Source organism: Camelus bactrianus, chromosome 9 (genome assembly GCF_048773025.1).
Source record: "Camelus bactrianus isolate YW-2024 breed Bactrian camel chromosome 9, ASM4877302v1, whole genome shotgun sequence".
In the NCBI taxonomy this organism is placed as follows: Eukaryota; Metazoa; Chordata; class Mammalia; order Artiodactyla; family Camelidae; genus Camelus; species Camelus bactrianus.
The window spans coordinates 19,464,032-19,487,539 of record NC_133547.1 but is presented as its reverse complement, the minus strand read 5'-3'; the positions used below and the strand labels follow the sequence as shown (position 1 = coordinate 19,487,539).

Genomic DNA, 23,508 nt, shown 5'->3' with positions numbered 1-23,508 from the left:
GCTATGGGGTGGGTTGGCAGAGAGATGAAAATAAATCTGTGTAATTTATTTTTTTCTCTGCGTCAAGTATATTTCCGCTTGCTTCGCACACGGACACACACACAGACGCACACACACACGCCCGCACGTATAGACTTTAATAAAATACTTAAACCCCTTTAATGCTCTCTGTGGAAGGAATAAATATGTACTGTACTTTCAACTTCTGTTCTTTGAAATACCATATGGTCTGCACTGTGAGCTTAAAATACTCTGGTGAGGGATGCTTTCATGCAGCAGATAGCCAGGTGGAGCTTTCCCCGCCAATCTCACAAGGTTAATTAATCCTTTAAAATACAGCGTGGAGGGGTCCCTGCGTCAGAAGCAGGCGCTGCCAGGAGGAGGCGGCCCATCGGCCTGCACGGGGCTGAGAAGACAGTACAAAGGCGGCGGGCAAGGTGGGCTGGGCCGCCGCCCGATGGTGCCTTTGATGAGCAAACGCAGTCGCTCAGATCCTCACAGTTTGCATCCTGCATAATCAGGGATAACAGGCTGATGGTTTGCATGAATAACTAAGTTTGTCATTGTGGTTAATTTTCCCTCAAAAAGAGCCCCCCCCCCATCTCTCTGGCCCAATGCATATTTATAAAGGGCAGGGAAATAAGGCAGAGGAGGCTGGATGACCCGGCACCCCAGGGAGGGGGGGAGGAGTGGCTGGACCCAGGAGCCTGGGAGACAGGCTCGTGCCCAGGCTGGTGCTGGGGGAAGGTGAGAGGTCTGGTGAGCAGAGAGGAGGGGAGCCAATGGGGGCGGGTGGGGGCGGCAGCCTGGTCTGCCATGCCTGATTTGGGCTGTCCTCCTCCCTGCTCTGGCCCTCAGTTTTCCATCTATGCAAGGAGCATGCGGGCCACTTGACCCAGGCCTCAGGGACCATCATCTCCAAATGAGGCTGCATGTGGAGTCAGAGGAGGGAGAGGTGCCGACATCCATCCCACACCTGTGAGCAAATACTTTTTAGACAAATTCTTCAATTGTCATTGCACTGTGTATGCTTTTGGTGTTCAAAAGTATTAGATTGTTCATTGTAAACATTTTAAATAGGCTATGGCTCCTGTAACTTCCTTGTGGCATTTTTTTTCCTCTACTTTTCAAAGAATGCCCCAGCAGCCTCTGAGTAGTCGGGTTTCCCCCTTTCTGTGCCTTTTAGGGGAGCCTAGGTAGGGTGAGAAGGGTTGAGAAGGGTTGAGAATGGGCTCAGGGACCCTCTGTGCTTTCCTAGAAGCCCTCTCAGGCCAGTAGGTGGCAGTTCTGAGCCTTCCGCCTTCCTCCTGGCCAGCAGTCTTCCTCCAGTCTGGGGTCCCTAAGCTTTTCAGGATAATGCTGGGAAGCTAGATGGGGCAAACAAGTGGCCATCCAGCCGCCCCTGCCTGGGTCTCCCTCCTCCCAGCCCCCCACTGCCACGCCTGGGTCTGTGCTCAAGGCAAGTGCACCTCCTGGAGGCGGTGACATCTTAGGTGAAACCTGAAAGACAGTAAGGAATTTCAGGCAGAGGGAACAGAATATGCTAAGATCCAGAGAACCCAGACCCTGGTGCTTCCAGGACCTGACAGAGGGCTGGTGTGGCTAGAAGGTAGAATATAGGATGGAGGCTGGGGAATCAGGATGATGCTTGACTCTGGTGGGGGCAGCAGGGTCAGTGCAGCCAGAGTGAAGAGTCTGGACTCTATCTTGAGGGCAGTGGGGAATCCTCCAGTCTACTCTAACCACCAGATTTGTCCTTTGAAAGGTCACTGTGGCTGCAGCTACCTGACATCTCACTATACCTCCCCTCTCCCACCGTGGGCACTGACACATCTGAACCTCCCCCCCCCCGGCCTGGGAGGAGAAGGGCTGCACACCCCAACCCCAGGGATAATTAGGAGCCGCCCTGCCTTGCACTTTTCCCCTTTTGAGGCGGCCAAGGAGCTCCCAACCCCTGGGGTAATGATCATTCAAGGGAGATGAACTGCCATTGCCCCAGCCTGAAACCAAGGAAGCAATCTCTAATGGTGGAATTTGGGGCACCAGGACTATTTTTGGATGGAGGAGGTGGCGGGTGTGTGTAGATGTGTGTGTGTGAGCCATGGCATTGGGCTCCTATCTTTCCATCTCCCTGTAAGCTGGCCCTGGGATCCAATAAGAGAGACCCCCCCCCCCCCACCTAAGTGACACATGACATTCTGAAACACCAAAGCCCAGTACAGCCTCAATCCACTAATTAATTAACGATGCTCCCCAAGTGTCTCCTGGAGGCCTTTCTCGTGTACGGGAGGGAGGACGTGGCTGCTGAGGCTCCAGTCAGGGGTTGCTGAATGGCTAATGGCTATTGAGATATAATGTGCGCTAAGTCACATCTGATTCCATATTTAATGTTTAAATATTTAATTAATTGAATGTGGCAAATGTTTAATTAAACATCAAAGCCACCATGACACTCTGCTCTGCGTAACTCAAAGGTAAGCCAGCCTTGTCTCCAGGTTCCCCATCCCTTCCTAACGGTGCTGCCATCCGCCTGCCTGGAACCCAGTTCTGAAGCTCAGGGCCCCGTGCCCTGGGCATTACTGCTGATTAGACTGGTTGTGCTGTAGGCAGTCCCCCCCACCCCACCGATAAACCTGCACCCAGGGACTTCCTCTGGCTCTGAAGAAGTAAGTGGGGGACTGCCTAAGGCCATGTTCCCTGACACCCAGAGAAAGCCAAATCAGAGAAGAACGATCTGCCATGCAGAGAGAAAAGGGAACACCTAAGACAGTCCTGACAGCAATCTAGTCTCTGGATCCAGCTGTTCTGAAGGTAGAACCACCCTTGTTCTTTCTGTGGCAGGGTAAGTGAATCAGTAAGTGCCTTGCCTGTTTAAGCCAATTGAAATCAGTCTCTTCTCTGTCTCTTTTGTTGTAATCAAAAGAGGCTTAACCAATACCAACCCACCCCTCCTTTACCATCAAGTCCCTTGTATGCAGATGAAAATGACTTTAATAGTTCAATGGTAGATGACACTTGTTAATAACATATACCTGCCAGCAAAGTATGTTAGGTTTCCTTGAATATGCCCTGTGCTCTTGAGAATGAAGGGAGGCATCTAGGCCTGAAAGGATGTGTCCCTCAGGCGACTGTTAGTCCTGCTGATAAGATCAGCATGCTTCCAGAACAGCAGGATCCAGGGGCTCAAATGCTGTCACCGCCTCCCTCCCTGTCTGTGACTCTGTCCATCACTCTGTCTCTGTCTCTCTCTCCTCTGCATGCTGTCATGTTAGTTTCATTCTCCAGCAATCCTTCTTCCTGATGTAGCCCCGGCAGGTCCAGACTTAGGTTATCCTTACAGAGAGAAATCCCTGTGCAAGTGGGAATCTTTCTTTTGGACAGAAGCACAAAAGTTCCGGGATTAGCTCTGATTGGACGGATTTGGGTTATGTTCCCATTCCTGAACCAATCACTGAGGCCCTGGTTAGGATATACTCATGGGCTCTGCTGAGTAATGTGCCTGCCCCAGAGAGGGGAATGGAGTCCAATGGACCCAGGGAGGAAGGGAGAAAAAGTTGCAGTGCTGTTCCCACTAGAAGAGTGAGTGAATATGGGCAGAAGAGGGGAGCAGGAGGCTATTAGCCTAGGCAGACACACTGGTTGGTGAACTTCCCTGCCCTGGAGACCTTGTGCTGAGGGGAGTGCCCTCCACGTGCAGGGAGTGGAGGCAAGGCCGGCACAGGAGGGAGGGAGCACGAGCAAATTGTGTCCCACAGTTTGGAGAAATGTTGGGATTATCAGCACTTTTTCCTTCCCCTGGTGGAGAGAAGGGGCAGTTACAGTGTGCACTGAGGCTGATGATGGCGTTTCTGACAGAGCCAGCCTAATGACTGAGAAAATGCCCACTGTGTGTCAACTGGGAAAAAAAAAAAAAAAAAGCACAACCTAAAGGTTGAGAATTATGTTCTATTCGGTGGACACACAGAGGACTTAAGCCTGGGAGACCACCTCTCAGATTGCTCCGAGGGACTATTCCAAAGACGGAAAGGAGGGGCCAGGCTATATATAGAAATTTTTGTGAAAAACCCCCAGATAGTTGGAACATCAAAAGAAAAACCAGACATCTCAAGTTAATGAATTTAGGACATTTCTATCTATGGGAAGATGCAAGAGTCTGGGCTCACTGAACTCATTCCTTTGATATGCACCTCAAGTATCTGGGGCCAGTCTCCAGTTTTCTCCATCCTGAGGTTGCACCGTTGTAGGGGAGGGTGGCTGCTTTGGCTGATGGCTTTTGAAGGCCATCAGCATCCTTTTTTTTTTTTTTTTTAACTGATATAACAGGTAACATTCTTCGTCCACAGGTGTATTAGACACTTGGAGAGACTTGGGCCGAGTCTGGGGCTGTGCATCTGGGAGATTGTTCAGCCACGTGACCATGCCCAGAAGAGGAGAGAATTAATGGCTTAAAGCAACAGCAATTTATTATCTTAGTGACTACGTGGCTGACTGGGCTCAGTGGGCAGTTCTGTTCCACATGATGTTGGCTGGGTTGTTCATTGGCTGCACGCAGCTTGGAGCTTGGTTGAAGGTGGAACATCAAGATGGCATTGATGCCTCAGCTGGGGTGGCTGGAATGGCGAAGAGCTGACTCAGCTCCTTTCTGGGCAGGGTAGTTGGACTTTCTGTATTGTATTCTGGGTTCCAAGAGACCAAAATCAGGAGCTGCCAGATTTCTTGCTGGCTATGCCCAGAACTGGCACACAGCCTCCCTTCTGCTACATTCTCTTGATCAAAGTAAGTCCCAAATCCAGCCCAGTTTCAAGGAGAAGAGAATTAGACTCCTCCTGATGGAAGGAGGAGCAGGTGCACGCAGGTGCAGCGGAACTGTTGGCTGCCATCTTTGGAGACCGTCTACCATGTGCCATACGTGGACACTGGGACAGTCCTGGCACATAGTAGATGTTCAACAACTATTTGTTGACTGAATTGGGTTCAAGTTGCCCATATTCAGTTTATACCTAGACGTGTTCCTAGACCACAGGAGAAGACTGGGGCGCGGTGAACTTGCTTCCCAGCCTACGGCACGATGCTCCTCTCCTCACGTATGTACAAGTTGATAAGGAACGTAAAAGGGACCATAAACAAAACAAGCAGAAGCATGAGAAGATTGGTGTCATGACCGTGGCAGCCTTCCAACCTGGATTCTAGGCTGGGAGAGCTTCTGGGAGTCCCTGTTCCAGTCAGGGCTTTGGTTTCTCCGTCTATAAAGTGTTGTGCGTGGGGTCTGTTGACTAAATGGATTTGAGGGGCTTTTTAAGTGCATGGTTTTCTGATCGTGTTAAAATACAGATTCATTCATTTATTTATCGATGTGAGTGTCGGGCACTGGGCTGGGTGACAGCACACAGAAAAGATACGACACAGTTGGTGACTTCTCAGATATGGCAATAGACACATAAATGTAAATGGCTGGTATATTAGAAGGGGGGTGTGGGCACACCCCCCTCAAGATCTAGGTAAGATCGGTTCAGATAATCTACTTAGGGCAGTATTTCTGTTCCTGGATGACCAGCAGAATCTACTATGTAGAGTTTTTAAAATGCCGATGCTGAAGTCACCACCCCTAGAGATTCGATTTAATTAGTGTGAAGTGCAGCCTGGAGTTAAGTCTAAATTGGAAGACCCCCCCCCCAAGCAATTCTAATATGCCCCGGGCCCTCTGGTTCAGATTTCCAGCCTGGAGTCCCGGTTGCCTCTTAGCTACACCCCAGCACACACTCAAAGGCAGGGCCGCTCCCTTTCTCTGTGACTTCCCCTCCCAAGTGCCCCTTCCCTCCTGGGAAGCGCTGAGAGAGGCCAGCCGGCAGTGGAGCACTAGGGAGCAGGCTGGCTGGGTGCCACTCCCCTGTCCTCCCCTCCCCCGAGTCCCTCCCACCCCCAACTCCCCCAAATGGGAACCTGGCAGTCCGTGTGTCTTTGAGGGCCTCTGGAAACCTGGTGGGCTGTGTACCTGCATGGTCTGGGGGACACCACCGCCAGCACTGATGGATGGGTATCAACATACCAGTTCCCACAGAGCTGCCCACAGGGCTGAAGCTGCTGGGTGGGTTTGCCACTGCCCAGGAGATGCCAGCAGCCTGCCCTGCCCGAGTGTTGTTAAAGAAAAAATTATGCATGACGCTTGTCAAAGACAGTAAGATAGACTTTATTCAAGGTGGGGGTGGTGCATCGAGATAGATGTAAGGACCACTGCCATGAAGTCTTGAACTGGGGGAGAGAGATTGGCCTCAACTCCGAATACAATGACAAAAAGTGGGAATTGACGAGAAGCAGGTGAGGAGGTCAGTGGGTGGAAAATTACTAAGCAAACATCAGGGGTGAGGGGGATTTGGGCTAAACCGACCTAACAGGATTCTTGCTGAAGGCAGGCCAAGGTGACCAGACATCACCTGGGGGGTGGTAGGGGATGAGGAACCAGATTTCGAGGGTGATCAGATATCAAGGGTGGGGGGTTCTTGTTAAACTGACTTAGCAGGATTCTTGCTAAAATTGGACAATGCAGAGACAAACACTAAAGTCCAAAAGCCGAAGTTTAGTTGAAAGAGAGTTCAGGGGAGCCTGAGTCGAGTTTGGTGGAGGAGAGAATCTTTTGTCAGCGTCCAGGGAACCCCCAGGCATACAGAGCCTGTGCACCTCATCTGTGAGAACACAGTTACCTGAGGCAGGAGGTCCAAACTGAGAAACCACGACAGCGACCCTACTGAGGAAGAAAAAGTCAACAAAAACCTGGGAATCCTGAAGGAGATAAACTGGGGGTGGCATGGGGGCAGGGAGGACTGTCAGGAATGAAAAAAAAATAGAATGACTTCTCAGTTTAAAAATTCAACTGATGAGCTCAGAAAAAAGAGTGATCACTGCAGAGAAGTAAGTCAGCGTCCTGGGAGTTCAAGTGAAAGAAAACCTCATCTCAGTGCAAAACCAGAAAGAGATTTGGAGGACAAATCCAGGCAATCTGACATTCAAAGGAGAGGGGTTTCAGAAAAAGAAAAAAGAAAAGGAACATATAAAGGGAAAACAATAATTGAGCAATTAATTAAAGAACATTTTTTGAGCTGAAGAAAGCCTTGATTAAAGGGGCTTGTAGAGTTCCAGGAAGGATTAATTAAAAAGACATATACTTAGACAGACCCTGGTGTAATTCCTGAATTATAAACTTCCAGACAAAAGGAGGGTTACCTATAAAGGAAAAAAAGTCATGTTAACATTGGCTTTCTCGTCTGCCACCCTGCCACCCAGTCATAACCCTGGTTTCAGACGCTTAAGGGACAGGGGCAATGACCCAGGAATCCCACATCCACGCAAGGTATCATTCACAACTCAGGGCGATGGCAAGAAGCTTCAGGGTGTGCAACATCTTGTACCCCATCTGAGGAAGCTGCTGGAGGGTTGCTACAGCCAAAACCAGATGGACTGGGGCATGGCAAGGGGAACCAAATGATGATCTGGAATCAAATTCAGAATGATCTTAGCAAAATCCAGACATTAGAGTTGGAAGAGGAGTGGAGAAAGGGTAAGGAAGGAAGGATGACCCAAGGGTTTTCATCTCAGCAGGCAAGGGAAACACCCTGATGGGAGGGCAAGTTGTTTCAATTTGATATGTCTATGTGGTGGTTTGAAAAAACACATATGTCCACAAATCTTCTATGATCTTCTCTTCAAGGGGTAGAGCTTAATTCCCCATCCAGGGAGTGTGGGATGGACTTAGTGACTCACTTCTAACCAATAGACTATAACAGAGGAGGGGGTGGTGTGACTCCGAGACTAAGCCATAAAGAGTGCTGGAACTTCTTCCCCCTACTCTGTCTGTTGTGAGCATCCCTGCAGAGAGGTCCTTGTGACAAGGGACTGAAGCTAATAGCCACATAGTGAGCTTGGAAGAAGATCCTCCAGGCCCACCCACACCTTGGCTGACACTTGATGCCAGCCTGCGGGAGACCTGGAGCCAGGACCGACTGCCTGGTTAAGCACCATCCCCACCATCCCGGACTCCTGACCTGCAGAACTGTGAGATAATCAATGATTGCTGTTTTAAGCTGCTACATTTTGTGGTAATTAGTTACACAGCAATAGATAACTAATACAATCTATAAAGAAATACAGCTTTCTATGATTATTAGGGATGGAAAGGGAACCATTGGTGGCAGTGAAAAGTATCACAGAGTTTCCAAGTTAATAAGGGAAGGAATGATGAGAAAACTGAGCAAGCAGCCAAGTAACAGTAACGCAGTGCACACAAGCAAGAACAGCGCTGTAAATGCACAATAAGACTGAAGAAAATAAAATGAGAACTCTAAATTACGTGAAACTCAAAATTCAATTCTTGTAAGGGAGGGAAATAGCTCAGTGGTAGAGGGCATGCTTAGCATGCATGAGGTCCTGGGTTCAATCCCCAAAACCTCCATTTAAGAAGAAAATTCAGTTCTTGATGGAGCAAAGGCTCCATGTGCAATCTAGGGGAAAACTAGGCATACTTTACCTACCAAAACGATACAAAAAAGATAATCATATTCCATTATATAAAAATTATTTTGTCTAGGAAAAATCTTAGGCAAAATTAATAGAAAAATAATAATTAAAAGGTTATATCCAAAGAGATTTTTGTTTTAATAAAAGATCGAGCCCTTTCTGTATAAATGCTATTGTGTCTTTTTTTTTTAACCTTTTGACCATTCCACATTATAAGACAGAGCGTATAGTATGTATCTTTCTCTGACTTATTTCATTTAGCATAATATCCTCAAAGTCTATCCATGTCACAAATGCACAAATGGGAGGTTCTTCCTTTTTTATCGCTGAATGATTTATTCATCCATCTATGGACACTTAGGTTGTTTCCATATCTTGAGTATTGTAAATAATGCTACAATGAGCATGGGGGTGCAAATATTTTTTTGAGTTAGTTTTCTCATTTTTCTTTGGATAAATACCCAGAAATGGAATTATGGCTGTCCAGTTTTCCCAGTACTATCTATTTAAGAGAGTGACTTCTCCCCGTTGTATATCCTAGGCTCCTTTGTCACAGGCTAATTGACCATATATGCTTGGGTTTATTTCTGGGGTCTCTATTCTGTTCCATTGATCTATATGTTTGTCTTTCGTCTAATACCATACTGTTTTGATTACTGTCACTTGGTGATATAGTTTGAAAGGTTGAATTTTATTTTTGATGGAAAAATAGAGGCCATTTAATATTTCATTCTATTACAATGAATTGAACACCAACTTTATTATATATTAAATTTTAGCATGTATTAGGATCTATTTCTGGTTTATCTTCTCTGTTGAATGAATTTGTGATTCCTATGTAAAATCGTATTAGTGTGATACAATAGGTTTTAAGCCTCTGAATTCTGTTAAGACAACTTCACTCCATCCTAGCACCTCAATGCTGTTCTGTTTCACACTTTTTAGGTTATCCTCAGGCTTCTGTTTTCCAGTTAATGTCTCGATTATTTTATTTCACTCAAATTAAAAAATCATATAAACACAAAACTCTGGGAATGATTTGGGATTTCACAAAATTCATTTATTAATTTAGGATATTTTATGCTTTAGGTAGATGTATTAATTCAAAAACATGGTATGTCTTTCCATTCATTCAGAACACAATATTACATTCTTTAAAAAAAAAAAAAAAGAGGGTGAGAGAATTGAATTCAAATATCTGATGACTTATGTAACTTGCACCTTTAGGAGTTACCAGAGGGAGAATCTATGAGGTCGCTGGACATACTGAGAATTGCCTCCCTGCTTTGCAGTGAGGTTTTGGAGGTGGATCAGCCTCAGTTTGTATTCAGTTCTACTACCTAAAAACTATGTGCCCTTGAATTGAGTGTCCTTGAATTCCCCAAGCTTGTTTTCTTTTCTGTAAAATAAACACGATCTTCATTGTTGTGGATATTAAATGGGAAAGATCTGCAAAGCACTTAGTGCCTAGAGGAGTACAGTGCCTGGGAGGTAACGGATGCCGTCTGCCGTTGACTGTTACTAGCATGTGAGAAAGAAGAGCAGTTTAGACCACCACTGCCACCCCCCTGCAAGGCACCAATGGCCTGAGCTGTATCTATATTACAAGATACACCTCATCCACTCCAGCTGGTGTTTCAGCGGGAGGACTGTCTTTTCTAGCCTGCAGTCTGGATGCAGCACCTGAGAGGCACTCACACCCTCAGAGTCCAGGTCAGAGAAGGAGAGTCTGAGCCCCACTCTCTGTTCCTCCCACTCTTTAGGAGCTTGCGGGGCTTGGTGATGACTTCTGTGTTGGTCCCAGTGGACCCTTTGGGTCCTATAGATATTTTCTGGATCTCTCCTATGTCAGATTCTGCTGAGCATTTCTTCTTTGAATCATCTGCACCTTTGTTCCTAGAAATCCTCAGAGAACTCCGAGCTCTCCTCCTTCCCTTCTGATGACCCCTTTCTGGTCGATGTCCTCCTTGGCCCATCCGCATCCCCCAGGATTCTGTCTTTGGTTCCCTGCCCTTCTCCTTTAAGCTCTTCTTAAGTGATTTCAACCATGTTCATGGTCCCTGCAGGCTTTCACCAGCCTTTTCATCTCTGACCAGTTTCATATCTCAGCTCTTTATTTGGGGATTCACTTATGGGGTGTCCATATGAACTTTAAAACTGGTATGTCCAAAATTAAATAAATCTCCTCCACTTCCTGCTTCCATATATATACTTCCCAAATTACCTTATATTCTTCCTTATTGCTAATTCAGTTAACAAGGTCACCATCCAGTCAGTTCCCACACCAGAAGTCCTGATTTTTCTCCCACCATGTTTAATTCTTCCAGACCCAGGTGACTTACCAGGTGTCCGTCGCTGCATGAGTAACCCCAGGCAAGCACAGCAGAAGAACCACCCAGCTGAGCCCACACCAAACTGCTGACCAACAGAGTCATGAGAAAAGGAAATTGTTGTTTAACAGGTTTTTGGAGTGGTATCTGATGCAGAAATAGATAACTGAAAAATCATCCCCATTTTGCAAATAAGAAAACAGAGGCACAGAAAGGTGAGTAATTTGTCCAGATTTTCACAGGTAGAAAAAAGATTAAGCCATGATTCAAATCTAGGTACCAAAGAACCAAGCTTTTATAAAATCAATCCCCACTCAAACATTCCTCTCCGTTTGCAGTTAGCATCTATTCTAGACCAATGCTCCAACATTTTTGGTGGTCATAGCAATATCCCATAATAGAATATAACACAAGTCAATTGCAAAGTGAAACTACAAGTCTTAAAAGAAATTAGGATTTTATGAAGTAGGATAAATACATATGTAGGGTTTTAATTGGTTTTTTAAAAGAATCATATTTGGATTTTACTTTCAAAAATGATATTGGGGAATGGCTAGAACCACATGCAGAACCACTGACCAAGAGCAGTAAACAAAGGAGAAGAGAAGTTTTACCAAAAATAAAAAAAAAAAAGTGTTTCAAAAGAAGATGGTTTGATTATTGTAGCAGAAGCTGTTAATTGTCACCCAATATTCCTTCCCTTTTCACTGACAGCACCTGGTTTTGTTCAAGTGGCGATGTGCCGAGTTAAAAAGGTCTCATGTCTCAGACTCCTTTGCAGCCAGGAGTAGCCATGTGATGACATTTTGGCCAATGAGATATGAAAGTCTGCTTGTGGGGCTTATGTGAATGTCATTGTTTTACTGGTAAGTAAGGAAAACACTAAGCTGGTGTGAACATTTTTTGCCCTTAGTCCTGCCCTCTTCTTTGAGTTGGGATGTGGATATGATGTATGGAGGTGCAGCAGCCACTTTGAGCATGCAGGGATGGAAGCAGTACCCAGAGGATGCCAGAATAGGAAGCCAAAGGAGCTGTGTCTCTGATGCTCCCTGTAGGCAGTGGTGCCCCAGACCATCTGTTTACCCTTGGTGTTTTTGTCATAAGAGAAAAACAAACTCTTAGCTTGTTTAAGTTGCTAAATTGGGTTTCTGTCAAATGCCATCCTGACTGATACAAATAGCAAAGGATTAAGAGAGGCCCTTAGGATGATAGCTGAAGCCATCACTCACCATTTGCAAAACATAATAGTACTGCAGAAGTCAAACATGAAGGGTGTCTTGTCATCCTTTCATACAATTTTCATGGAAATATTATACTTCCAAAAAAATCAACCTTAGATTTAATGTTTTTAAGCAAATGTTTCATTCAAGTACAATGTAATATGGAAAAGCACACTGGAGTTATATTTGTTTGTTCTAAAGAATTATTACCTCATTGCAATTATAACCTAAGCTTTAGTAAATATTGGATAAATGTTTTTGCACAATATTTTGTTTCATTATCACCATATAGTGCCAATAAAACCTTTTTACTTTATTCATGAAATTTTGTGGATTTCACTTTAAAGTGTTTTTCCTTTTTTCCCTAGTACACTTATTCTTGGATAATGATGTCCTGTATCTCTTACAGAAAGTGGTAGATCTGAATAGATAAAGATGTAGAAGATTTGAATAAAACAGCTAATTGTTATAGGTTTTACCCTATAAATGGAGAATGTACCTTGTTCTCTTATGTCTCCTGGACAGTCCCAAACACCAAGCATGTTCTTCCCCATGAGCAAAACTTTAGGCGATCTCAATGAAATCAAGATTCTACATGTCACATTCCCTGATAATATCCCAGTGAAAACAGAAAGCAATAATTAAAAAAAAAATCCCTTCAAAAAAATCGCAGAGGAAAAAACCCTGTAATATTTGGACATTAAACAGCCTCTTCTGAATTATCTGCTCAAAAAAGGAGTTGAGGGGAACATTTCATACCACAACCTAAGGGACATAGTGAAAATCACAGGAAAATTTACAGTAAATAAATATCTTTTAATATTAAAAAATAAAGTGAAAAAAAAACCCCATTTAAGTATTTAACTTAGGAAATTAGAAAAGGAACAAGACAAAAGGTATGGTACCACACACATGCACATAGCAGGAGGGAATTAACGAAGGCAAAGTTTGCAAATAATAAGATGGAAAACTGAGAATAATACTGAGATAAACCCCAAAGTGATTCTTAAAAAAAAAAAATTAGACTCCCTTCAAATCTGATATTAAAAAAAAAAAAGAAAAAAATTGGAAATGAGGACATAGTTACAAGCACAGACCCCAGAGTATGCATCTTTATGGCAGTAAACTTTATAATCTAGAGGAAAATGGATAATTTCCAGAAAAAGATTGATTACCAATGATTACTCAGTAGTAGATAGAAAAAAAATCTAAGCTGACCAAGAATCATGGAAGAGTTGTAGCAACCAAAGTTCTACCAGTGGTCTAGTTTTAGAGAAGAAAATGAAACAAATGGCACACACGAAAGCCAGAAGAGACCAATGTAATTCCAATTACTTTGAAATATAATTTGGGGAAGAATTGATGATCGTAAGTCTTCCTATCCAGAAACATGGTATGTCTTGCAAATGATGCCTTTAATCTTCTTTTATTAATATCTAAAAGCTATCTCGTTATAAATGCTGAACTCTTCTTGTTAAATTTATTCTTTATTGTTTTCTAGATTTCGTAACATTGTCCATGGAGTTCCTCCCATTTCTGCTCCTTCTCATTTCTAGTGGGCATGGAGGAAACCATCGATTTTGGTATATTTATCTGGAAGCTAAGAATCTAGCAAAATCTCTTAAATTTTATTTATTTACTTTTCAGCTTCTGCATGTAAAGATAATTCTTTGTAGCTCCATAATTTATTTCCCCATATTGATGGGCATTTGGGTTATTTCCAGTTTTGTTGCCTTACACACAATGCTGCAGGGAATATCCTGGCCCAGATTTCTTTACACACTGAGATTGTCAGTGGCGTCTGGAAAGTGGGGTTGCTGGGTCAAGAACACATCGATGCTAGAGCCAGGACCCTTGGGTGCACAAGAAAGAAAAATATCTTTCCACTAAAACTTTATTTCAGTTTCACGTAGACAACTGATTAATTTGGGTTTCCCTCCTTCTGGATTTGAGTCTACGTTCTGGTCCCCCCAGATCTCCAGGCACTGAGGTGTTGTGAGGAATGTGTGATTCTCTTTCATGGGTCCATTCTGGCTTCAGCGACATCATGGACTCCTGGATCCTTCAGTCCAGGCAGCTTTCCCTCCTGGTTCTGTGTTATGGTGTGTGGGGTGGGCTTGAAATTATCAGTGGTGGGGAGGATTTTTTGCCACCCTAATGCCATAGCCCAGCATCTCAGGAGGGGGCCTGTCTACTGCAGAAAGGCACAGACACCCCACAGCCCTTCCCTGCTCTCTCCAGGCCAATGTCTTGGCTCTTGTCATCCTCTGCCATTCTGTCTGTCCCCATGCAGTCCACCCATCTGGACCCCAGCCCAGACAAATCTTTTCTGACAAATCTTTTCTGAAGTGTGGGGTGGCGGGCAGGGAGCAGAGCTTCCTTAAATGTCTTCCTGCTCTCCTAACGTTTCTCCAAATGTTCTCCCTGTGCCCAGTGTCTTCTCTATTTACTTCAGGGCTTGATTTTAGGAAAGTAAGCTAGAAAAATGCTTGCAGACTTCACCCTCCCACTCCTCTCCTGAGATGATGAGAGGAGAATGGCCCAGCTGCCTGCATTGGATGGGGCTGGAGGAGGGAGAGGGAGAAGCGGAGGGAGGGAGTATCAGGTGGAGAGAATAAACATGGAACAATATGTAAAGTATCTCCTGCCACAGACATTATAAAACTGTAATGAATACTGCCCAGTTCAAAAGACATAGCAATTCACCCTCTCATCAGTGATGACCTCTATAGGTGTCTATTTCCTACAGACTCACCAGCTCCAAATGCTATGTAGTTCTTTTGAATTTTTGTCACCCTCAGGGGTACTGTTCTCATTTGAATGTTCCGGACACTTAAACACGCTGAGGGTCTTTTCAACATCTGCACCTCCTCTTCTGTGAATCCTCTGGTTCTACCTTTGCCCATTTTTCTATTGGGTTGTTTGCCTTTTCCTTATCAATCTGTAGGAGGCTTTTGTTTACTAGAGGTCAAGGAGGCCTGGGAAGTGAAGTCAACCATGTGAGTAGTGACAAATTATAGAGGGCTGAGCTGTTGGGTTCTTGGAGGGGCAGATCAGATTGCCTGAGAGAAGGAGCCCCCATGCCACATAGTCAAAGCATTTACAGGACTGTGGGTAGGACAGCAGCAGTGCGCAGGGAGTGGGGTGTGCCAGCATCTTGGTAGGGTCCGTAGAAGAAGAAAGAGTAAAAACAAGGAAATAGGTAAAATAAAATACAATGCAAAATAAAATGCAAGTGAACTGAGAAAATGAAATGAAATAAAATGTGGTGATGCTCTGGGGCAAAAGACTGTGGGGGTCTGAAACTCTTTGGTCAATGACCCTTGACAATTCCACACCCTCTCCAGTGCTTCCTTCCTTTTAAAGCCCACAGCAATCCTGTGAGTGTGATGAATATTCCCACGCGGTGGATGGTCCGGGGAGGACTTGTGAAAGGACTTGCTTGGAGTGCAGAGGAAGTGGGTGACCGAGCTAGGAATGAGATTGGAGGCTGTTGATTCCACTTCACATCACTGGCCTTTGAATTTTTAACTTTCTCATTTCATTGTGGTTTGTTTTGCTCCATTGTTTCTAGTCTTTCTTTTCCCAAGGAATCCTAAATAAATAGGAGGGAGGCGTAGCAGTGTGCCCACAACAGGCGCGCAATCACTGTCTCAGAAACACAGCTGCGGACGCGGGCAGGACTGGCCCAGCCCCTGGTTCCCGGCCCTCTCTCACGTGCAGCCCAGCAGCTGGCCCAGGGCTGGGCACAAGTGCGCACGGCCAGGTGGGCTTTTTATGGCACGTCCCGAAGAGGTCATTCTTATTAGTGGATTTTACAACGTTCACTGTGAGACACTATTTTCAGCTTCTTTGAGGCTTCAGTAGGAGACAGCCTGCTGGTTTTCTCTCTGCTCGCCCCCACCTCCGCCTTCAGCTCCCGAGTCCGGTGGCTCCTCCCGGCTAGTTTTCCGTCTGCGGGGTGCGGGGTCCGGCTAGAGGGCCCCAGGCGCTTGGACTCGGGCCCCCTCTCCTCGCGCAGAGGATACTGGCTCCCAGGTCATCGCCCTTCTGCACCTTCTGCACTGCTCACGTGGCCGACTGGAGGCCCTCTCCTACCGCTGCAGGTGGGAGCCTGGCCCTCCCTCGCTCTGTCTGCCTTCCCTCTGCCCGCCTCCACCCCCTGCCCCACACGCACGCTGCCTCGAGCCGACTCGGAAAGTGCCTGTGGCTTGCCCCGAGGCACCAGCACCCACTCTTGGCCAAATGCATCATTTCCGGCAAATCCCCAGGCTCTGGTAGCTGTCTGTGTGGGGCCTGGCGTGAGCCTTGGAGCAAAGACCTGCTCAGCTTCCTGTTCAGCCATCTACCACCCAAGCGTCGTCATCCAAGCCCTGTCCCAGCCAGTTTCCTCGAGGGGTCGAGTGGGGTGACAGCCCCCCTCCCACAGGGTCCGGAGTGAGCGGTGTGAAAGGGCCAGCCAGAGGAAGCGCTCCAAGGGGTCGCGGTCAAGCTGGGCTAGTCCTCCAGCCACCTGGCCGCCGCCCGTCCCGGCGCCTTCCCCGGAGGGGTTGCTTGCTCGTCGGGCTTCTCCGGCTTCAGCCCATCAGCACGCCTGCGCCCTAACCGCGAGAGGAGGCGGCCGGAGAACCGGGTGGGGGGTCAGGGTCAACTTCCCCGCAGCCTAAGTTACGGGTCGCGGAGGGCGCAGGCCAGGCGGGCTGCTGGTGGAGGCGGCCCCGCTCCCGGGGGCGCGCCGCAGGTGGCTTCCGCGGGCCCGCGACCCGGCCCTTCGTGCGCTCCCGCCCGGCGGCGCGATCGCAAAGCGTCTGCTGCCATCTGGTGGCCGCGCCGGCGCAGCTGCGGCGCGGAGCAGGGAGGCCGGACCAGGGGCACCCGGCTGGGGCTCTAAGACCCCCTCACCCAGAGCCTTTCGAAACCGCGCGACACAGCCAGGAAGCCCCACGCCTCCGCCCTCTGGCGCTGCTCCGGATTCCCCAAGCGGAAGGAGAATGGCTGGTGTCCCAAGAGAGGCAGTGTGGCGCAGTGCTCGGCGCCTGGGCTTTGAAGCCCGCGCCTGACTGGAGCCACCTCGCTCCGCCGGAGAGGAGCCCTTCACTCTCTGAACCCCATTTTTTCATCTATAAAGTGGGGCTGAAAGAAGTGCGTGCCTTGTGGCGCCTTCAGATTGCCTGGGCAGAAGCATATCAAGCCCCAGGCCCATGGTAAGAACGTGATAATTATTAGCTATGACGCTTGTAAAATTCCAGACCGCTTCTTACACACACTTTCTTTAGGTCATTCTGCCACTCACCAGTGTGAACCCTTGGCCATACCGTGAATTTTCTGTTTCTCCCCCTGTAAACTGCAGACGTCAGTGCTGGTCTCCCACTGCCGGGTAGGGTGGCTGGTGTAAAGATGGCCCCTCCTCCCTGTATACCGGGGCACCTGGCATCCTTGGTCCTCTGGGCCTTGCATCTGTGAGCTCCCAGAGGTTAATTCTCTACCAGAGCAAAAAGATTCTCCCAAGCTGCTGCCCAAACCTGGATGCTTTGCCTGGGTTTTTGTATCTTGAAGACAGGACCTGTTTTCTGAACTAAGAGGATCTCGGTGGCTTTTCTGGGAACCAGAGACCAGAGGGTCCAAATTACGGATCATGCTTCTCTGACCCCTACCAAAAGAGGCCACACTGAAGCAGATGCCTCATCCTTACAATAATATGATGCAATATTTAAGGGAAATAAATTCTTCTTTAAAAAAAAGGGAAAGCTCTTTGGATCCATTCATACACTAGGCACTGTCCCCAAGACTTGGGTCCAGTGTGTATGTGTGCACACACCATGTCTTACACATGATTCCATTAGGCACACAGCTTCAATTACTTCTCAGCATGCAGCAAGAGGGGGCATACAGAGCTGGCGTGGCAGCCAGGGCACCAGCAAGGAGGGGGGCATCACAAGCAGCCCTGCCATTCAGCCTGTGAAAATGTCAGCTCCAATGCGAAGGTATCAAATATTTGCCTAGCTGTTCAACATTCCTTTAAATAATATACTCGAGACTAATTCATATCTAGACTCGTTGTCTTCATCTCTCCCAGGCCTCCCTCCTGGATTAGTGTGTCTTGTCTATTCTGGGAGAAAGTCGTCCTACATTCTAAAAATAGACCCCAGATTCCGGACACCAGCATGCACAGTCACCGGCGGCTTTTTATTTATCTTGAGGACACATTGGTGAAACAGCCAGTCATGGGCGCCCAGGTGCATGGAGGAGGCTGGGTCCTCCTGAGATGTTTGTGCTGGCTGCTGCCTTCCAAAAGAGGGGTGGTCTGTTCCCCACGATGCCCTTTGGGTTCTTTGACCTTTTAGGGGGAGTACATGCCTCTTGCATCAGAGGCAACGGCCTTTCTCCTCCACAGGTGAGTCCATTTTCCCCTTGAAGTGAGAAGCCCAGGATGTCCCTGTTTCAGCCAGGACCAGGCAAGAAGCAGGTGGCACGTTCACTTGGGTCATTCAGGGAGAGTTTAATAAAGAGGCTTTTTTACGAAGGGAACCTTCGAAAGAGGGTCAGCACTCTGGGTCTGGCTGTGGTGAAGCCGTTCTCACCCCTGGGGCTGCAGGGCTGGGGGAGGAGGAGGCCAACGTGGCCATGCAGAGAGTGCCATCTGACAGCAGTGGTGACCTCAGGAGGAGTAACCTGGGGAATGGCCACCCTAACCACTCTCCTCTGCCCCAAGCCTCCTGCTAGGTGCCCCCCTCCCCCACCAGGGAGTGAACCCATTCAGAAGGCAGTGATGTGTGTGATGCATTCCTTTTGGGGAGCCCACAGGGGAGGTGCACAGAGCGGGTGAGGGAAGGTGCAGAGGGGTCCACAGGGCAGAGGGAAGACATTCAGCTCCCTGTCCCTTTCTTGGGACCTCTCCACCTCGATAGCCTCCTCCTGTCTCTCCTTGTGCCGGCCAGCGTTCCCGTCTCACTGTCCCATCGTCTGTGTCTCTCACGGACACAGCCCTTTGTTTTTCTCCAGATCTATCCTCCCCACTGTCTGTGTTGTGAAGGAGGAGGGTGGGGTGGGTACCATGCACCTTTCCCAAGTGATCCAGTTGCGGGGGGCCCAACGGCTCTTTCCACTGTCGCCTGCTGCTGCTGGAGCACGGAGAGCGGCGGGCCCGGAGACTTCACGTGATCCCCAGCCCTTCCCTGTCTGAACTGCTCTAAGTGAGGCCAATGAGCATCACTTTCATTTGATTACTTCGAGGACTTCCTCATCCACTTCCTTTCATCCTTCTTGCTGCTTTGGCCTGGAATTAGCAAGGAGTTCCTGGCTCCTTGTATCACCTCTCACCACCATCCAGCCCTTCCACAGAGCTCCTACTGTGTGCCCAGCCTGCGTGCATGATGCGGGGGTGCCAGCGCCCAGAGCACGCGGTCCAGGTGGGGGCGCGACCCTACCACCCATTCACTCAGTCGTCCGATAGAACACACCACAGTGCATGGGCTCCAGGCCAGACCCTGGCTGTATAAATAGCAACGAGGGATTTAGTGTCTGCTCTTGACCGGACAGACGCGGAGGTTGCACAGCACGGTGGATAAGCCCAAGGAAGTCCCGGTTTCCTCTTCTATGAAATAGGGGCGACTATCCCTCCCTCCCAGGCTCTCTTCAGGGGGATTTGAGATCACAGACGTTGTTATTACTTAAGTGGAAGAGACTTCCGCACCCCACCCCCCCTTAAAAGGTGTAACCTCAAATGGAGGTGGGCCCTCCCAGGCTGGGGGGGCGGTGAGGAGGTAGCAGAGAGAAGGGCTGGGGATGCAGATCTCAGACAGCAGGAGGACCAGGAGAAACCGATGTGGACCTAGGCCCCCAACTTCAGCTCTGGTGTTACGTGGAGTAAACTAACTTCCAGAATGACCATCCCCCTGCGAGGCATGTCCACTTGTGCGGGAATCTCCTGTAACAGGTCTTACCACAGCACAAAGAAGTCCTCTCCTCATCTAGGGATGATATATACAGCCAGCTCATGCAAAATGAATTTTCATGTTATTTTTGCTTATTTTTAAGTCCGTTGGGTGCATCGTGGCTGATCGCTGTTCTGACATTTTTCTTCCCTCATTAAGAAAGATGCCCCTGGTGAGTTACCTGTGCTGGGCTCAGAGCAGAAAATAAATATCGCTGGCATCCACTTTCCTGTGCTCTCTGGGTGTAATTAAGAAAAAGACACCTGCAGGAGAGAGAAAGAACAGAGTAGAAAATGGCCCAGTGGTTCCTCTTCACAGAACTCCCCAGTCTGTAAAACCACCCGAATGTTCTTCCTTCTGTGACCTGTCAGGGCCTCCCTCTGACCTTGAACCCTAACACTTCCCTCTGGGGACTTTTCCTTTCTCCCTTAATACGTTTCTCATCCCTGCTGTGGTAGACAGCCCTGTTTTTTCCTTTGTCTGAGGCACCTGCTTTTCCTTTGAGGACCCGCCCTTCGCTGGAAGTCCGTACAGTCTGGGTGAAGCTAGCCTGTGCCCCAGCAGGGGAGCCAAGCCGGGCCAATCAGAACCAGCCTCAGGATGTGGCAGGGGATGCTTCGTGAGTTGCTCTCCAGCAAGGCTCAGCCCGTGCCTACGGCCACTTCTGACATCACTTGGGGGAGAACCAGTCTTGAGACAGAAGCCAACTCCAAGGACAGCTGAGCCTCTAGCGAGAGTCTGGGACCCTAAGTCCTGTTTGAGCCCTGGGTCCAGGGCTTCTGGACTTTGCCTGCAGTCATTGTCCTTCTCTGCTCCCTTAAGTGTCCCTTAAGTGGGGGGAGCTGGGGACCCTCTCACCCAGGATGTCCACCTAGTCTCACCGCACCATGCTCCTGCCCCCGGCTGAGGCAGCTCATGGTGGGTCCCCAGTCTCCAGAGGAGGCAGAGCTGGGTGCCCAGAGCACAGGGGCCAGCAGCCGGCTGCGTTCTCAGCTCTCAGGGCTGGGCCAGGGTCACAGTTACTGCAGCCCAGGGGACCTTAGAATTCCCTGATTTCCTGTTTTACACCCAGAAGTGGGCCACAAATGACACAGAGGCCCCAATGAACTGAGGCCCCCACCTGAGCTCTCAGAACCCAGTGTATCAGCAGCAGTTCATGCCGGGGCCGACCTGACTTGTTTCAGAACCACATTTGTCACTGTCACACTGGGCATTTGTCCCTGGTCTTTGGAGGGGGCTTTGAATATCAGATGCCAGCCTCTCTCCTCCTGTTCTGATCCCCTTGCCCCACTTTGGGCCCCTTTCCTCTCTCGTCATGTCCCTTTTCCTCCCATTGCCTTCAAAACTCTCTCCAGACCGTGAGCATCTATGAGGTACCATGTATGCACTCTTGTGAGTAGAGGCTTCCCTGACACCACGTCCTGTGCGACTTGAATTTCCACCGTCTTCCTCTCTCAGGGCGCCCCGTTCTTTTCCTTCACAGCAATTATCACACTTTATCACTGTTAAGTGTTTGTTTATTTACTGGACTCACTGTTGTCTCTGCAGTAATCTGTCAGCTCTCAGAAAACGGAAACTTTGACTATTTTTCCCCTTAAGTGTGCTAGCACCTAACTCAGAAATACGAGGTGACGGAGTGGGTGGGTGTGAGTGGGCCAGGCCCTGGCCCCCGTGTTGGAGGGCGGCTGAGCAGAACCAGCCCAGAAGCTGACCCCAGGAGGCTCGGCTTCTGGTTGGGTGAGATGGGATGGGGCGGGGGGTCCAGGCCTCCAGAACTATGGTGTGAGGTGGCCGTGTGTCCTATGTGCAGACCAGGGCTCTGAGAAGAAGGCAAAAGCTGCTGGGCAGGAGTGTTCACTGGACAGACTCTTGTGGCTGAAACTCAGCGAATTAAAGAGAAATGTAGAAATGAGAGAATGGGGACTTCTGTCCACTGCTTGGTCCCGTTCACCCCTGCTTTGCCCTCTGATCCCCACTTCCTGAGCAGAAAGTCAGTTCCCTGGGATGGAGACGAGCTCTGACGCTTCTCTCCTGTCCCACGTTGCTTGGCCCAGGGCTGGGCTGCATGGCTGGTTCCAGACCAGGCTCCTCACCTGCAGGAAGTGGCTGTGAGAGTGTAGGCGGCAGCTACATAATGTCAAAGTCTCCGATGCCCAGTTTCAGGTCTGGGGTGGGTGGGCTGGAAGGGGGAGCCCCATGAACTATTTGGCACCGGCCCAGCATGATTCCATCCAGCAAAGGGGTGATGTTTTCCTCCCCAGAGCCATCTCAGTGTCCCTGTGTTATTCACGACCTACAGCCAGCCCCAGGAGCCCCAAACTGGGGGCCAGTTCGCCTGGAGGAGAGGGGTAGGGCATGGGTGGCTCTGAGCCCCAGCTGACCCACTAGTGGAAAGTCGGGGGACAAGTCCCCTGACTTCTCCCAAACGCACTTCCTGCCCCTGAGAAATGGGCTTAGTAAGTACTCTTGGGCGACACCTGGCTGGTGATGAGGGATTCTCTGCCACAGAGAGGCCACCACCCCAAGCCCTGGGCAGAGGGCTCCTCAGAGGCCTCTCAGCTCCCTGCTCTGGTGCCAGCGTCAGCCGAGTGTGGGCTCCCTGCCCTCCCCGCCTTGTATGCTTCTTGGAGGGGAGGGACCTGATGCCTCTAGGTGCTCCTGGCTCCCCACCTCCCCACCCAGGGCTCAGCACTGGGTCCGTGCACTCAACAGGTATCTGTTGGATGCTGTGTAAACGACTAACAGGAGTTCAGTTGACCTATGTGGAAATACCAAGCCGTTTTGCTAACTTCCCCCGAAATCCCTGCCACCCCTGCCCCGGCAGCACTTGCCCTGCCAGCAGGGAGGAGGGGCGGCCAGGCAGCCGGGAGAGGGAGGCTGAAGCCACAGATACAGGACTAACGGCCCCATCAGATGCTCACACACAGCCTCCTCCTGGCCCTCATTTTCGAGTGTGGCCCTTCTTTAAGCAGCCTAGAGACTGCAGGGCCTCCTCGCCATCCCTTAGCCCCCGTGCTGTTCAGAAGATGGGACATTAGTGATTCCCAGGTGCAGCTCTGCTCCTGGAAACGTGTGGCGCTGGGAACTCGAGATGCCAGATAAAGGCTTCGTTATCTAGTGCTGCTAACAGGAGCTGGCTCTCTGCCGCTCACCAGGGTCCCGGAGCTGAGGGCTGGAGTTCAGATTCTAAATCTGGCAATTCTGACATTGATCCAGTCCCAGCCCCCAAAGATAAACTAGTCCAGTCTGCCATTTTCCAACATAGTTCCTTTTGAAGCATGAATAGTCCAAATGCTAAACATCTAGGCACTGGCATTTGGGGTTAGCTCTTGGTATTGGTTTTAGACCAGAAAACTGACTCTGAAAAACACAACCATGAACACACATTCACATATACTGCACCCCATGGGGTCCTGATTTTCAAAATGCTTAGAGTCCTTTCTAAACTTGCCTAAAAGATGCTGTCTTTGGAGTTCATTCCAGTGGGTTTTTAGAGAGTGCTCTTTAAAAAACAGG

General features: G+C 48.8%; 1 long non-coding RNA gene across 1 annotated transcript in view; it reads left to right on the top strand.

Moving 5' to 3' along the window:
• The window catches only part of LOC141578599 (uncharacterized), a 32,745-nt gene extending 11,302 nt beyond the window's left edge, over window positions 1–21,443 (top strand). Inside the window, exons 2-3 of the long non-coding RNA XR_012509059.1 lie at window positions 10,836–11,053; window positions 11,553–21,443. This is a non-coding gene — a long non-coding RNA (uncharacterized LOC141578599). The remainder of the gene's footprint in view (window positions 1–10,835; window positions 11,054–11,552) is intronic.
• Window positions 21,444–23,508: the final 2,065 nt, after the last annotated feature.